This window comes from Heptranchias perlo, chromosome 23, assembly GCF_035084215.1.
Source record: "Heptranchias perlo isolate sHepPer1 chromosome 23, sHepPer1.hap1, whole genome shotgun sequence".
Lineage (NCBI taxonomy): Eukaryota > Metazoa > Chordata > Chondrichthyes > Hexanchiformes > Hexanchidae > Heptranchias > Heptranchias perlo.
In genome coordinates this window covers 20,086,493-20,104,074 of record NC_090347.1, presented here as the reverse complement: position 1 = coordinate 20,104,074, position 17,582 = coordinate 20,086,493, and the positions used below count along the sequence as shown (strand labels likewise).

Here is a 17,582-nt window from a genome sequence, read left to right as displayed (position 1 = left end):
TAATCCCTCCATGGCCATCCCTATCTCTGTAACCTCCCCCAGTGCTGCAATCCTCCGAGAGCTCTGCGCTCCTCCAATTCTAGCCTCTTGCACATCCCCAATTTCCATTGCTCCATCATTTGCGGCATATCTTCAGCTGCCCGAACCCTAAGCTCTGGAATTCCCTCCCTAAACCTCTCCACCTCTCTACCTGTGTCTCCTCCTTTAAGATGCTCCTTAAAACCTACCTCTTTGACCAAGCATTTGGTCCTAATATGTGGCTTGGTATCAAATTTTGTTTGATAAGTTGAGAAGCAACTTGGGATGTTTTACTACGTTAAAGGTATTATATAATTGCAAATTATTGTTGTTGTTTGTAACGTTTTGCTTTTGTAGCAGCAAGTTATGGATTCAAGCACTCTACACTCACCTCATACTGATGAATCCAATATTCAGGAAATGCGCTGCTGGGGATTCTTTTAATGAAATAATAAATTAAGGTCCTACCTGCCTCCTGCTTGTGAAGGCAGTGAAGGTCTCACAGTACCATTTGCAAAATTACAGTGTAAACCAAGTGTTTTGGCCATATTCCCCCAAGGTTAATCATTTTACCATCTTGTTTCCAACAGGACCAGATTATAAATGAGAAATGTAATGTTGGCGGGCTACACCCAGTTAAATATCTGCTGATACTAATGCACAGACTGAAAGAAAATCACATATGGTATCAGCATGCTGTGTGCGCTTTACTTATTGTTGGCAACAGTATTGGAATGTAGCAGAAATGTAAATTGCATAGCTAACTGTTTGAGTCAGTGTTTGGACAATATTATCAACACACCGGGCCAGATTTTCCTGTGAAAATAACAGCGAGGCTAACGGGGCTCATTGTTATTGCTGTGCAGATGGTACAGCAACTTCCAGCTACCGCGCATGCGCAGTTAAACACGGAAATCCGCAAGTTGCTGTACTAGATGCCATTCCTCCATAAGCTTCGCGAGAACGATATCTTGCTGACTGGCTCTCTATTCAAATGAATGGAACAAATGATTGCACAGTGTTCAGTTCCATTCTTAACCCCTCAGATAATGAAGCAGTCCGTGCCCGCATGCAGCAAGACCTGGACAACATCCGGGCTTGGGCTGATAAGTGGAAAGTAACATTCGCACCAGACAAGTGCCAGGCAATGACCATCTTCAACAAGAGAGAGTCTAACCACCTCCCCTTGACATTCAACTGCATTGCCATTGCCGAATCCCCCACCATCAACATCCTGGGGGCCATCATTGACCAGAAACTTAACTGGGCCAGCCACATAAATACTGTGGCTACAAGAGCCGGTTCAGAGGCTGGGTATTCTGCAGCGAGTGACTCACCTCCTGACTCCCCAAAGCCTTTCCACCATTTACAAGACACAAGTCAGGAGTGTGATGGAATACTCTCTACTTGCCTGCATTGCCCTGATGAATGCGAACTAATCTCGCCAAAAAAAGTACGTCAAGACATTTCAAGTCTCAGCACAATTTTAACAGTGTGGTAACTCGCTGGCACTGAAAATTAACTTTAACAAGTGTGGAATCTCTTCCTTCACATTTTAATTGTTGTTGAACATTTAAAAAACATTTTTTTTTAACTTTTCCATTCTGTCTATTTTACCTGTCTCTTAATTTAATATTTCTTATCCTCACTTTATTTCACTTTCTGTATCTGATTTGACATTAAATTCACTATTCTAACTTACACTTCCGGGTTCTGACTCTGCCCGGCTTATTAACATGCTTCAATCTGATTGGTTATGGGGATACACAGTTGCTTGCCCCGTTCACACAAGTCCCAGATGCCCGGGAGAGGGCACGGAGTTGGATTGAGGACCTCATGAGAGGAACTTGCCATGCAAAAGCCCATGAAAAGTCTATGGGCAAGTACAACGGCGGGCGCCGTTTGTCTGCTGCTCACAGGAAAATCCGGCTCATTGTTTAATGGTGCCATTCATTTTACAGAAAGTGGATTAACATTGGATGTGGTAGCCATCATTGATATTATGAAATGTTGACCGTCTCTGGTTCTGCATTCGCTCTTGCAATGCTGTTACTATTGGAAAAAGACATGCCTTGAAGCATTTTTATATTAATGATATGCTGTCAGTAACATGAATAGGAAATTATAATGTGAAGAAGACAAACTTTTCATAGGTCCAGAAAACAGTGGCTGAAAGCACAGAAAACTGGGGGTCTCTTTCTACTGACCCTCCACAGGGACTGGTGCACAAAAAAGGGGAGAATGGCACTCTAGCACTGCTTTCCTTAAACCTGAGCAGAAGTATAAAACTGCCTGTTGTTTGATGATTTATCCAAAGGATAGTGCTAACATACTGGACCCTTCTAGATTGTTCAAGATCAATTAAATGTCCCAAATAGACAGGAGGATTTTAAATATGCACCACTCAAAAATGCCCAGATCATTTAGACCTTTTACTTATCCTGTTGTTTTCCCCCACCTAGCCCTTTGCTGACATTGTCTGCATGCATATCTCCAACAGTAAGATATCCAATAGCTTTCTGACATGATAAATGGACTTGCAGATCTTTGACCCTGTAAGGAAAACTGAAGCTTCTGATTAACCATCTGCAGATCAGAGATGAAAAGCCAGCCCCCAGGCATTTAACCCCTGCACAAGGTCACTAAGCTCTTTTATGCAAATCACTTGCAAGTAAACTGTTTAACACCTGCTGTAAGGCACAGTGCAGATTTACAGTATTATCTTGGCCCCAGATTCTAGCTCTCACTGCGTTGAACTGCAAACAGCATGGCATAATCAGAAAGAATCATTCAATGAAAACAGAAAATGCTGGAAATACTCAGCAAGTCAGGCAGCATCTGTGGAGAAAGAAACAGAGTTAACCAGCACCTCCTGTCCGAGAACATGGGAACAGTGGTTATGATCCCATTGATTTCAATAACTTCAGATCATAACCACTTCTCCCATTTTTTCAGACAGCAAGTGCTCGTAATGGTTCTGCTGTTGCCATTTACAGCTCCTCTAGACCCATCTTTTGTTTCTTTACTTGTCCCATTACCACCTTCCTTGCCTTGCGCCATCATCCCTTTTGTCATTTAATCACTCCTGCCCTCCACCTATCAGGGACCTTCCCTTTTGTTCTTTCCTCCCCTCCCCCACCCCCTCCAACCAGCTGTGCCCGGCTTAAAAACAGTTAAATCTTTAAATTCTTCCAGTTCTGATGAAAGATTATCAACCTGAAAAATTAACTCTGTTTCTTTTTCCACAGAATCTGCCTGACTTGCTGAGTATTGCCAGCATTTTCTGTTTTTATTTCAGATTTCCAGCATCTGCCGTATTTTGCTTTTGATTATACATGCAATATTACTTCTGCAACTTGGGAGGCAATTTTTAATATTTAAAGCTTTAAAATTGCAATTAATATTTGTTTTTTATTGTTTCCTTCAGGTAAATTTTAAATAAAAAAATAGGAAAACTTTCAGCCACATTGGTGACTGCTTAAGTATTTTAATTTTAGATGCAGGCTTTTAGTGGCTGCAGTTGGATAGAGATTTTATTTTTTAGTTTCTGTGAATCATGGGATTAGTTTTAACATGACTGAGTTATTAAGAGAATTTTCTCAATTTTTTGAAGCTTGGTAAAAAGATTCCTGGTGAGTTAAGATAATACAATGTGTTCAACAACAAAAAATAACATGGCGAAAATAACCATGAACAACTTATTGCAAATACCTAGAGTGTCTTTTTGCTGCTGGTTGACCATACAGATTAATAGAATTGGGAATTGCTAGCATGTTAAAGGCTGAGGTTCTGGACTTCGGATAGGAAAAGCAAGAAAAGGACAGCCTGGAGTTAGACGCAGAAACTGTGAGGCCAACCTGGGGATTGTTGTTCCGAGGGGTCGATATTACTATAAAGTTATTTACACCAATCTGATTCCATTTTCTTATGCTAAGGTGACAGATACCATAATATTATTTATAAAATCCTGGATCATAAAAGGATCTATTAGATTTCCATTTCTCTTTTAGGACTCAAACCTGAAAATAACCATATTATCATTCATTGCTATTTTCACATAACCTTGGTGTGACACAGCTTATATTTGGGATGGATATTGTTTACAGGTTTACGACCAGAATGTGTGAGCACCTGTGGACTTCAACAAATGGGTTGTTCAAGGCAGATATCACCAAATGTAGCTTTGTGACATAAGTACCGTGACAAACATGTGCATGTCTAAAGGGTATTGAAATTTCATGGTGGCATGGTTGGACCTCGTGCAATTTCCCACATGGTATTTTTTTTTTCCTTTTTAATTGTTTTTCTTGTCAAGATGAGGGATTTCAGCACAGATATATGGAACATGCTTACTCTTTGGATACCCATTGAAAATTGTGATGTCAGGTATATTACAGCCAGTTACAGAACAAACTTCCCTTTAACCTGCCTCAACAAGTGTTTGAGCTACATTTGTAATGTTACTCAGCAAGACTGCCAATTTTCATGCTAACTTGCAACAGAGAGAGAGAGAGAGACAGACAGACAGACTTTGATCACATCAGTCTGAGCTGGATGCAAACCTTAGTCCCAGAAGGTAACCTCTGTACCATTGAACTTGCCCCCGTCCACCAGTACATGGTGAATTGTGACTTCATTTGGGCCGCCTGAGGCAGAGAGTTGAAGTACTTGCCCAAAGGGAGGAAGGAAAACTGAATGGTGAGGAAACCTCCTTATGCCAAAGGATTGGCACTGACTTGTGAACTAGGTTGCTTGCCTTCTCAAGCAGGAAATGGGGCATGATGTGGAAAATCTAAATGAGGGAAAAAATAATACAATAGGACACAGAAATAAACTTTTAACAATGTTCACACCATTTTCACTTATTTGAAACTTTGACACTTTTAAATATGTATGGGTGTTTTCAATATGATATTAAACTAAATTTAAAAGGAGTGATGCACCACCAAGTGTGATTCTGAGACAACCAGACCAGTTTTAAGTTTGATATATGGTCTGTGCTGAATGAACTGATCCCAGTTGGGATGGAAGTAGGGATGTTACAACTGAATTGGTAACCTACTTTTTGGCAGAGAAAATGATCATTGGAAAATTGGGTGCAGGATAACAGTTGCACGTGAGGTTGTAGGCCAAATTTTCCAACCCATGCAGCTGGTGAAGCTCTGGTGAGCTCCAGAAAATTTACCCTAATGTATCAAGTTAGGGAGAGAGAAGAAAATAATCACCCAAGGTTTCTGCTCCTGATCATTATCCTGTGACCTCGACTGAAAACTGCATGTGTATTGAAGTCAAATGAGGACAGGGTTAGGATTGGTTGTTATTTGTATAGTCAAATTGCCGAGCAACATTCATTGTCTAGAAGCAAACCTTGGGTGAGGTAATAGAATACGGCCGGCAGCCAGGGAACTCTACACCTGCCTTCAAGACAGAATGGATCAAACTATGGGGTGGAAATTAAAAGATTTACTCAAAATGGTTTTGTAATTTTAAATCTAATCCAGCATGTTGATGTGTCATAAACTTAAAAGAAAGGTTTGGTAGTTGAAGAATAAATCAAATTATTTATAGTACAAGGTACCGCATGGCAGGTTGTTACATAAGGTTAAATCTCACGGGATCCAAGGTGAGGTAGCCAATTGGATACAAAATTGGATTGACGACAGAAGACGGAGGGTGGTTGTAGAGGGTTGTTTTTCGGACTGGAGGCCTGTGACCAGCGGTGTGCCTCAGGGATCGGTGCTGGGTCCGCTGTTATTTGTTATTTATATTAATGATTTGGATGAGAATTTAGGAGGCATGGTTAGTAAGTTTGCAGATGACACCAAGATTGGTGGCATTGTGGACAGTGAAGAAGGTTATCTAGGATTGCAACGGGATCTTGATAAATTGGGCCAGTGGGCCGATGAATGGCAGATGGAGTTTAATTTAGATAAATGTGAGGTGATGCATTTTGGTAGATCGAATCAGGCCAGGACCTACTCCGTTAATGGTAGGGCGTTGGGGAGAGTTATAGAACAAAGAGATCTAGGAGTACAGGTTCATAGCTCCTTGAAAGTGGAGTCACAGGTGGATAGGGTGGTGAAGAAGGCATTCAGCATGCTTGGTTTCATTGGTCAGAACATTGAATACAGGAGTTGGGATGTCTTGTTGAAGTTGTACAAGACATTAGTAAGGCCACACTTGGAATACTATGTACAGTTCTGGTCACCCTATTATAGAAAGGATATTATTTAACTAGAAAGAGTGCAGAAAAGATTTACTAGGATGCTACCGGGACTTGATGGTTTGACTTATAGGGAGAGGTTGGATAGACTGAGACTTTTTTCCCTGGAGAGTAGGAGGTTTAGGGGTGATCTTATAGAAGTCTATAAAATAATGAGGGGCATAGATAAGGTAGATAGTCAAAATCTTTTCCCAAAGGTAGGGGAGTCTATAACGAGGGGGCATAGATTTAAGGTGAGAGGGGAGAGATACAAAAGGGTCCAGAGGGGCAATTTTTTCACTCAAAGGGTGGTGAGTGTCTGGAACGAGCTGCCAGAGGCAGTAGTAGAGGCGGGTACAATTTTGTCTTTTAAAAAGCATTTGGACAGTTACATGGGTAAGATGGGTATAGAGGGATATGGGCCAAGTGCAGGCAACTGGGACTAGCTTAGTGGTATAAACTGGGCGACATGGACATGTTGGGCCGAAGGGCCTGTTTCCATGTTGTAAACTTCTATGATTCTATGATTCTACAAAGTGTCCCTACAGTATGCTAGAACGCTACAATAGATATTCTGTACTCTCGGCAAAATGACACAAGTCATTGTGAGCTTTGAATGCAATATCTGTTTCTCTCCAAACCACTGACTCGAGCCTACTCCACAGCTTACAGACTCTGCTTTGAATTTATTGCTGAGTAATTGAATGCAGGATCTGAACACAGATTCCAAGCACTCAGAAACCCTTTCAAAACACAGCCCTCATCCTTGATTTTTAAACTAACACACTTGAGGCCTTTGTTGTTTTGGATTGTTCACTGTAAATGCCATTTTTTAACTGGACCACACTGATCAAACTACTTCATGTCAAGATATCTTTCATGTATTATAACATCACATTATTTTGCCTAAGTTTTATTCTATAAAATAATACACTTTGAATCATCCTCAAGCTATGAGAGATGAGGAAAGGGTTAACTGAAGTGAACTCCACAAGGGTGCAAACATGTGGTTTCATGTGATTTTCAGAAGTCTACATTGGTGAGTTCCCCAGAGGGGTTATATTGCACTTCTATGCGAACTAAAGATATTGTAAAAAGGAAGTAAAGAGGCCATGTGGATAGGTTCTTGGATATATCACATGCACTGACATGTGGGATTGACTGACAAGCTGGAAGTGAATATGGACAGATTCCAGCAGCAGAGGAGGACTGAGAAGAATTTGCTGAGAAAAAGGATCATCTGGATCAGTGTTCTGTCTTAGTTTGTTTGTCAAATCAATAAACATGTTGAAATACAACTGGCTGTCATGTTCCTTCCCTTTCACAACACATACCTAAAATAAAGGCTAAAGTAGTTTAATAAGAACATAAATGTGACTCACATGAACAGGTATTTCTCTTGTGCACAACAGATTTGATGACAAACCTTGCAAGAACAGCTGCCTTGACATCACCACAATATCCTGACTTGTTACTGCCTATACCCAAGCTAAGCAATCGCAACTACCTTTCAACATTTCCTTCTATAATGGAACAATGCCAAATGATATCTTAGGGAATGAGTTAAAATGCAACTATGTTCAATTAGAAATGAGGTTGAGTGACTGATCAGGCTGTTGCATGGTTACAGATAACCACCTACTCCCAATGAAGTCAGCCAGGTTTCTTTTGATTGCAACATTATTGGCTACTTTTAGCACGTCACTGAGGCCAATTTTCATTTAAGGTGTTAAGGGGGCAGGCGTGATAGGAATAGCACCTGCCCAAGTTCATGATTGCTGAACCTGGCTGAGATTCTGGGTTCAGCCTATTGTTCATATTGTAGACGAGCTGCAGGCACAAGTCAAGTTTGGGATTGGCAGCTCGCCCATTAATCAATGGGCAATCATGTGATGTTGCATGTCTTATTCAGACTATTCCAAAGCTCTCCTGGCCAGCCTCCCACCTACCACCTTCCATAAACTTAAGCTCATCCAAAACTCTGTTGCCCATAACTTAACTCGCACCAAGTCCTGCTCACCCATTACCTCTGTGCTCGCTGACCTACATTGGCTCCCGGTTCAATGTGTTCTTTTGGCAGAGAGAACTCCAATTTACTGTATCGCTGCTACCCAGCCCTGGGACAACTTGGTGCTGCCAGTGGGTGCAATTAGCAAAATAAAAGGTAACTGTTTTTAAAGCAGGAATATGCTTAGGAGAAAGCAACAATATTGTTCTTGCCTCCGACACAAATATACTTGTGTCTCTTTGCAAAGCCCAGAATTCATATCCAGAAACTGGATGGTTTCATTTCAGTAATGAACGCTTCAGATGCTTTTCCTTATTCATGCTTAATATGTTTTCTATTAAAAAGAAGTTTGCTTGGATGTGGGATGTGGTGAATGCTTGTTAGTGTTGGATAACAGTGGCATTGGGCCAGCTTTTCCAGCAGCGCTAAAAATGGAGGGTGTCTATGATCTAAAACCATTTCTGCCATACAGGTTGCAATAGAATATTGTTTATTATAACTGTTTTAATACTAAAAGTGGACTTGAACATAATATAACAAAAAAATTTTTTTTAAGATTATTTTGAAAAAATGTTGAACTACATGCACTAGGTCAGTATGTACATAGGAACATAGGAACAGGAGTAGGCCATTCAGCCCCTCGTGCCTGCTCCGCCATTTGATAAGATCATGGCTGATCTGTGATCTAACTCCATATACCTGCCTTTGGCCCATATCCCTTAATACCTTTGGTTGCCAAAAAGCTATCTATCTCAGATTTAAATTTAGCAATTGAGCTAGTATCAATTGCCGTTTGCGGAAGAGAGTTCCAAACTTCTACAACCCTTTGTGTGTAGAAATGTTTTCTAATCTCGCTCCAGAAAGGTCTGGCTCTAATTTTTAGACTGTGCCCCCTACTCCTAAAATCCCCAACCAGCAGAAATAGTTTCTCTCTATCCACCCTATCTGTTCCCCTTAATATCTTATAAACTTCGATCAGATCACCCCTTAACTCCAGAGAATACAACCCCAATTTGTGTAATCTGTCCTCGTAACTTAACCCTTGAAGTCTGGGTATCATTCTAGTAAACCTACGCTGCACTCCCTCCAAGCCAATATGTCCTTCCGAAGGTGCGGTGCCCAGAACTGCTCACAGTACTCCAGGTGCGGTCTAACCAGGGTTTTGTATAGCTGCAGCATAACTTCTGCGTCCTTGTACTCTAGTCCTCTAGATATAAAGGCCAACATTCCATTTGCCTTCTTGATGATTTTCTGCACCTGTTCATGACACTTCAATGATCTATGTACCTGAACCCCGAAGTCCCTTTGGACATCCACTGTTTTTAACTTTTTACCATTTAGAAAGTACCCTGTTCTATCCTTTTTTGATCCAAAGTGGATGACCTCACATGTGTCTACATTGAATTCCATTTGCCACAGTTTTGCCCATTCACCTAATCTATCAATATCACTTTGTAATTTTATGTTTTCATCTACACTGCTTACAATGCCACCAATCTTTGTGTCATGGGCAAACTTAGATATGAGACTTTCTATGCCTTCATCTAAGTCGTTAATAAATATTGTGAATAATTGAGGCCCCAAGACAGATCTCTGTGGGACTCCACTAGTCACATCCTGCCAATGTGAGTACCTTCCCATTATCCCTACTCTCTGTCGCCTTTCGCTCAGCCAACTTCCTAACCAAGTCCGTACTTTTCCCTCGATTCCATGGGCTTCTATCTTAGCTAACAGTCTCTTATGTGGGACCTTATCAAATGCCTTCCGGGAGTCCATATAAATAACATCCATTGACATTCCCCTGTCCACTACTTTAGTCACCTCTTCAAAAAAGTCATCATAATACATTAATACAATTCTTTTTCCAGCTTTTATTAGGTAGAAACTTTGGACATGTAGATGCAAAGAGATTCAGTTCAAGGTGAATTCCTTCATTTATTTTATGTTCTTACTGAGAAGTTCTCATTATGGAATTATATCACAGCATGTAAATTTAATGAAATGTAAGTTTAAATAATTGATCAGTTTGGCTTGTCCTTTCTATATTTGATGCATTCCCATGTGGTAAGAGAATCCACCCAATGGGAGAACAACTTAAACTTTTCCATTATTGATTCTTCCTCATAATTTCTCGACGCTCCTTCAGATATTTTTCTTTTTTAAAAAAAACTGGCAGGTTTAATCTCACAGGAGGTTCAGCTGTCTGAAGCTGAAGTTCATCATTAATCATTAATAACTGAAAATATTTGTCTTCACTCATCTGAACGTCATCCAGCATGGAATCCAAATCCAAAAACTGGACTGTATTACTTATCTTTACTGAAAGGCTTGTTAAATGCTAATCATTATACTATCAGCATGGATGATAATTTCACCACTGAAATCATTAATGATAAACAAGTGTGTAACAGATGCACTATTGCAAATACCTCATCAAACAGAACTATATATAATAGTACCTGTTCAAAAATTGTGCTGACACATATTTAGAACTTTTAAATGCTTTAACAAATTAAGGCAAAACTAAGTTCAAGAAATATACAGAATATCTGTCCTGAGATCAACAAACATTCTGTTGAAAGATGTACATTAACCACTCACAGTTACGAATCTTTCAGACGATTGAAAGGACTGCTGTGTTGAACAATTGTAGGTAGTATCATATACTGAACGTAGAATTACCAAATGATGCAAATTTTTTGGCCATATAGATCACACTGGTTCCAGGTTCTATCTCTGGTCTGTGCTGCACCCCTGCGATTTATCTTCTCTGTAATATATACTGAATATAGAATTGCCAAATAACTGCATATTAGTTCTCAATAAACCTACAGTAGTAATCTCACAGGGATAAATACCTTCCACTCCTTAGTGGGACCCAGTAAACCTACTGAAGTGTGCCTTGAATCCCCTGCAGTCAAATAGCCTGTAGAAATTCACAATCAAAGTTCTCACATGAGGAATGACCACTTGACTGAAATACCAATGGTGTCTGTAGGACAGTATCTCAGAAAAATCAGAAGAAAAATTAGAGAAGAACAAAAAATAAACCATGCATTTAATTAAGAATAACAAACAAGGACATGTTCAAGACTGTCATGTTATTCTAATATTTAGTTAATGGTTATAAACCACTTGAAATTTACTTCTGAATTTTTTTGGCATAATATGATTTTTCCATAATTAAATTACAGCTTTGTAATTCACTCCAAGATATTCATTAATCCCTTTTAATACAGCAATTGGGACAAACTTAAACCCCAAAGGACAAATGGGAGCCCAATAATCAGCAATTAGGATGAGTTAATTTAACTGAAGGATAAAACTGCAGCAGTTTCTCAGCCACAATCTAATGTACAGCTGTGAGGCCATTATCTCTATTGAACAATTTCATATTCTTTATCCTTTTTTTCATAATTATTACAAGGCCATGCTTATACACACATACTCCCATGCTGCTTTGTGTTAACATCACAATACATTCTAACACCAACTGAATGTCAGTTAGAAGTTAATGAAAGTTATGCAGCCTGCCTGTAGGTTCATGGGAAAAAATGCCTGGACTTTCTACCCAGAGGCTGGTTTACCTGAATGCCAGCCTTGGTAGATACTTAAGCTCATTTATCCTTGTTGGGTAAATTTAATTAGTTTTCATCCATTCTGCCGAAGGGCAGAATTCGGTCATTCTTCCTCATTCTTTAAATGATTTTATCTTCCACTTATCAGTGAATAGTTCATCAACAATGGGAGAAAGTTTCTTTCAGGCATTTTTGCAGAAATACATATATTACACGACCCTCCCTTTGCCACAAGTGAGCCCAGTTGACAGCTGAATAAAAATGTTAAACTACTTATGGTGTCTAGATATGACGATTGCTCCAGGCAGCAGATAGACTGACTGACAGACAGAAAGAGATAGTAACATAAGTCTGATCAGAATCAATACAGTAATGTACTGTCTATGCTGAAACAAAAGCAAATGGTAATTTTCAATGTAAGAAATTTCATCACACATTTCCAACAGTGGTAATTAAGTTAATGTTAGCACAAGGTTTAGATTACACATGGACCAGAAATATGAGATCTTTTCTTCTCATTTCATAAACCCTGATTTGAAAGGGTGCTGTGTGTTTGAAATGACAATCAACAGGAACATCAAAAGCAGCAGTGGATGCTAGATGAATTCTAATGGAACTTGGTACAGTTTCTCACAAATTAGACGACTGAAGGATTCAGATTTACATCTTCATCAGAATGCTAAATTGAAACTTTTTCTGCATGGCACAGGATTAGATTTTCTTCCCATTGACTATTAATCAGTGGAAAATCTACTTAATGCCTTCTTAATAGAAAGTTGTGCCACTTCTACAATGTGATTTATTACCTTTATTCTTTCCCCTTTCAATATAACATTAAGGCTCATTAGAAAGGTTTGGAAAATCTGTCTTTTTATTTTTCTCCTTAATTTTCTGCCCTTGCCTTCTCTCTCCTGAAAGTGCTGACTCCTTTATGGGTTATGAATTCACAGGCTCCCTCTGGTACCTCACCCAAGCATCTATTATTCATTTGTGAGCCTTGATCAGTGAGCATTGGAAGGCTATTTGACTTCCAGCAAGAGTACTGGATAGCAATCAAGAACAGGAACGCTGATTGATGTAATGATTCTACCCAGGGGCACTGAGGCCCAATAAAGTGTCCCTACCACTGCCCAGCTAAGATCAGCTAACTCAATGCAGAATGGAGATCAAACCTGATACTTTTCTGGTCTGTAAGGCCGAGCTACTCACTGGATAAATTCACTCAATGAGACAGTTGGAGAGCCACGGAAGATCTGGTCGTTCACTTTTTATATATTTATCCTAACTGCAGAATGATCAGAATTGCAACACTCAAATTGAGCAGGTTGAAATTCATGACTTCAGAGTACTTATAGACTTGGGCTATTTACTGGAATGAAGAATAATGTATCTTGGTCAGCTCTATTTCTAGGGGAGTAAAAAGCAAATAAAAGCTGGTTATATCACACCTTCAATTTTCTTCCTTTACCATTCCTTTCTTAAAATCAGCAATTCATGTTGAAGTGCTGTTCTCCAGGTGGTGGTAACCCTCTGATTCGTTGGCATTGTTATTCAAGTGTGATGTTGGTCATTGAGTGTCAGAGATGATTCAGCTACGGGGCCACTACAGCTGAATCTTATTCTTGTTCTTACCCAATGTCCATAAATCTGTTTTTCTAGCAGGGGTTAGAAGCAGGAATTTTGATAGATTTTGGGCCCGACATTAGGAGGGAGGCGGGTTGGCAGCGGGGGGTCGACTGGGTGCGTGGGTAACACGCCCAGTGAAATCGGGGTGCTCCACACGTGATCACAGTCTAATTGAAGGTACTTCCGCCTGCTTCCGGGTTTCCTGTTCCAGACCTGCGCAGCGGACTCACTGCGCACCCACATCGCAGGCTGTCAGCAGGAGGAGTCCTATTTAAAGGGGCAGTCCTCCAATGCTCCTTCTGCAGTAAAGAATTGGCAGCATGGAGCAGCCCAGCGGCAAGGCTGCTCCAAGGTTCTCAGACTCCTCACTCCAGGTGTTGCTCGATGGGGTCAGGAGGAGGAGGAGGGAAACGTTTTTCCCAGCAGACGGGAGGAACTGCCTCTCCACCAAGAAGGTCTGGCTAGAGGTGGCAGAGGAGGTCAGCAGCAGCAGTAACATCTCCTGAACCTGGGTCCAGTGCAGGAAGTGCTTTAATGACCTAACCAGGTCAGCCAAAATGAGTATACTTACGTATTCTCCCAAACTCCGTCTTCCACATCAACTCCACCACCACCTTCTGCACTGCCACCACAACGCTCTCGCATCACTCCTCACATCCACTCAACCATCATCCTCACCTTGCCTGCACTTACTCACTGCCCCAGTTCCCATTCGAACACTACCACGCAACCCAATCCTCATACAATCTCATGGCTATGTCTCACATGCACCCTCCCATGCATCTCCTTCACGGTCACCCCCACCCACACCAATGCATGCAGCGGGTCACTATGCTACCATCACTCAATCACGCCTCTCTGTGTTTTGCCTTGATAGGAGAAGAGATGCCAGAAGGCCCAGGAGAGGGATGATGGCAAAAGGGGACATGGAAGTGGGGACGCCACTCAAAGCGCTCCCACGTCTCACCCGTTGCCCCCCTCTCAACCAGTACCCGCAATGCTGCCTCCTCTCCAGGTGGCCGAGTCTGCCTCTGCACAGGTGCAGGTGCAGGTGCAGCAATCTTTGAAGGGACCCTTACGGGCACTGAAACCCAGAGGGCGTCCGCGCAAAGCATCTCATCGGTCAAGAGCAACCTGCCACTACCTCTGCTGAAGCCACAGAGGTAGCACCACGTAGGGGTTCCTGTAAACATACGGCTAAGGTTTTGTGAGCACAAAGGGGATGCACAAGGGTGTATGACAGAATGTCATGTTTTTCATTTGGTTTTGTTTGTTTTGCCAAGCACATTTAAAATTTGTTATCACCACTACGGCCACGTCTTTGCAAATCTCGTCTGGTTTATGCAATAATTCCCTTTCCTGAGGATCACCATGAAGACCCACACCTGATGCCACCCATTGGGTCACTGCAGAGTGGGTGTAGGTGTATTTGCAGGGCTCTTTTGTGCAGACGGCTGAGAGACGTCGGCGATGTCCCCGTTGGCACCCTGGAAGGATGCGGAGGAGAAGTTGTTGACGGCAGTGGTGACTTTGACAGTGACAGGTAAGAAGATGGTGCTCGGGCCAGCCGGGAGCAGCTCAGCATCAAGGAAGCTGCAGATGTCCATGACTACATGTCGATTGACTCTGAGCCTCCGTGTGCACTGCTCCTTAGAGAGGTCCAGAAAGCTGAGCCTCAGTCTGTGGACCCTGTGGCGAGGGTAGTGCCTTCTGCGACGCATTTCTCTCTGCGGTTGCCCTCCCTCCTGCTGTGCAGGTGGATGTGTCACAGCGCTGTGTTGTGGAGCTCCATGTGTCAGAGGTGGATGGCGTGGCCGGCGAGGCTGGTGATGCTGTTCGTCCTCCGAGGAGGTAATGACTGCAGCTATGGTGGCCCCCATCCGGAAGATGTATGTTTGAGGGGGTCCGCAAGGTAGGTAAATGTTTCTGGACCCCGGGGTAAATGTGCAAGTTGGTGAATTTTAGTGTTTGGAGGAGGGTGGTGCAGGCCGAACTTTGTCCAAAGTGACAGAGTGACCTCCTGTAATGAGTGAGTGTCTCCCTCCACACCTGTCAAATGGACCTTTGCAGCTCCCACAGGCTGGTGGCTGCAACACGTCTGTTTCAACTGGGAGTGTTTCCCCCAGTATGGGAAACACACTCAGTTTATATGAAAATCCCACCCCTCCTAAAATATCCTCCCAATCAGGTCTGCAAATGACCTGAACTATCAAATTAATTGTTTCAAGTGGGATCCCGCTGGCTTTAATTGCCGGTGGGAGTCCCGCATGCGGGGGCTGCGCACGCATCTAAGCATGTCATTGGGGAACCCGGAAGTGGGCGGGTTGGAGCCGGGCTCCGGACCCGCCCCGGGAATCCCCAATTTTCGGAGCCCCCCTGCCACGAACGCACCCGCTCGGCCATCCTAAAATCGACCCCTTTGTCTCTTACGACCGTGTCAATTCTGAGGCCATTTGTAGCATTCCTGCTGCTGATGTGGCTAAGGCCGTCTATTTCAAGGGTCGGGTCTGGTTCCTTCCTCGTTTGGTGTGTTCCCATTCCATACCATGTGTGCATTTACCAATGAGGTGGTACCTCAGAAATACATTGACAACCAATCATAAAGCTGGGAGAGGGTTGCTGGAGAAACCTGTATTCAAGACCATTTGATTCAACAATACTAAATATTTTTAAGGGGTTTGGGTCTAAGAATTTGAGAGATTTCTGCATTATATTCTTATATGACTTTGGCTAGGCAGGGCAAATGTGTTTTGAAAATTGTCTTTAGCCAGCAATATCTGTTAAGGGAGGTTCATTGTATTTGTGCAAGAGAATCACAGATGGGTTGTGTGAGCCAAAGTGCCAGTAGCCCTTGAATTCAAGCTAATCAAGCTATTGATCTTTTGAACGACAATGGACATTTTATATTCTAACTCCAGGTCATGACCATCATAAAGTCATAGTTTCATTTACAGTCAGGCATGAAAAACAAACAGACCATCGAGTGGTCAAGGCATGACAGTTCATACTGCATCTACTTGAGAATTAAAATTGGTTAAATCTTAATAGTCCGAGCATTGAGAAGAAATAGTTTGACCACTAATTGAACCTACTGCATCATCAAATTAAAGAAAATAATATAATCGAGGAAGAGTCACGTGATTCCCTGTTACTTGTTTCGCGCCTCAACCACGTGATGTCCATCAAAGACTCAGTCAGAAGCATTGAAAATACGACAAGAATTTTGAAACCGTTTCTATACTGTGTAAGTCCAATATTCTATTTTTAGTATCTCGCTGTGTTTTACTGCTTCTTAAAAGTAAATTTATCTCTTAGTTTTAGCTTCTACACATTCATCGGATAGCACTATATTAATTGCCTTTGAGTAGACAGGAGACCATTATGAGCATCTAATATGATCTCTGACATTCTCCAGTCAAGGGTAATTGTCTGGCTTATTGCATGTTCTGTCATTCATGGTTTTGATTCATGGAACAATTGCTCTGCTTGTGGAAAGTGCCTTACTGATGTGAACACAAGTTACATAGTGTCTACAGTACAGAAACAGGCCATTCGGCCCAACAGCTCGATACCACCGTTTATGCTCCACATGAGCCTCCTCCCAACCCCTCTTCATCTAACCCTATTAGCATATCCTTCTATTCCTTTCTCCCTCATATGCTTTAATGCATCTATGCTATGCGCCTCAACTACTGCTTGTGGTAGTGTGTTCCACATTCTTATCACTCTTTGGGTAAGTTTTTCCTGAATTCTCTATTGGATTTATTAGTGACTATCTTATATTTAAGACCTCTAGTTTTGGACTCCCCCACAAGTGGAAACATTTTCTCTATGTCTACCCTATCAAACCCTTTCATAAACTTAAAGACTTCTATCAGGTCATCCCTCAGCCTTCTATTTTCTAGAGAAAAGAGCCCCAGCCTGCCCAGCCTTTCCTGATAAGTACACCCTCTCAGTTCTGGTATCGTCCTTGAGAATCTTTTTTTGTACCTTCTTTGGTGTCGCTATATCCTTTCTATAATATGTAGCCCAGAACTGTTCACAGTACTCCAAGTGTGGTCTAACCAAGGTTCTATACAAGTTTAACATAACTTCTTTGCTTTTCAATTCTATCCTTCGAGAAATGAGCCCCAGCGCTTGGTTTTGCTTT

At 41.7% G+C, this 17,582-nt stretch overlaps 2 protein-coding genes across 3 annotated transcripts in view; both read right to left on the bottom strand.

The window, feature by feature from the left end:
• sdk2b (sidekick cell adhesion molecule 2b) overlaps positions 1-17,582 on the bottom strand; it is a 712,889-nt gene that overhangs the window by 24,527 nt on the left and 670,780 nt on the right. The gene's annotated exons all lie outside the window — the stretch shown is intronic.
• Positions 1-17,582, bottom strand: part of rpl38 (ribosomal protein L38) — a 535,859-nt gene that overhangs the window by 97,250 nt on the left and 421,027 nt on the right. The window lies entirely within an intron of this gene.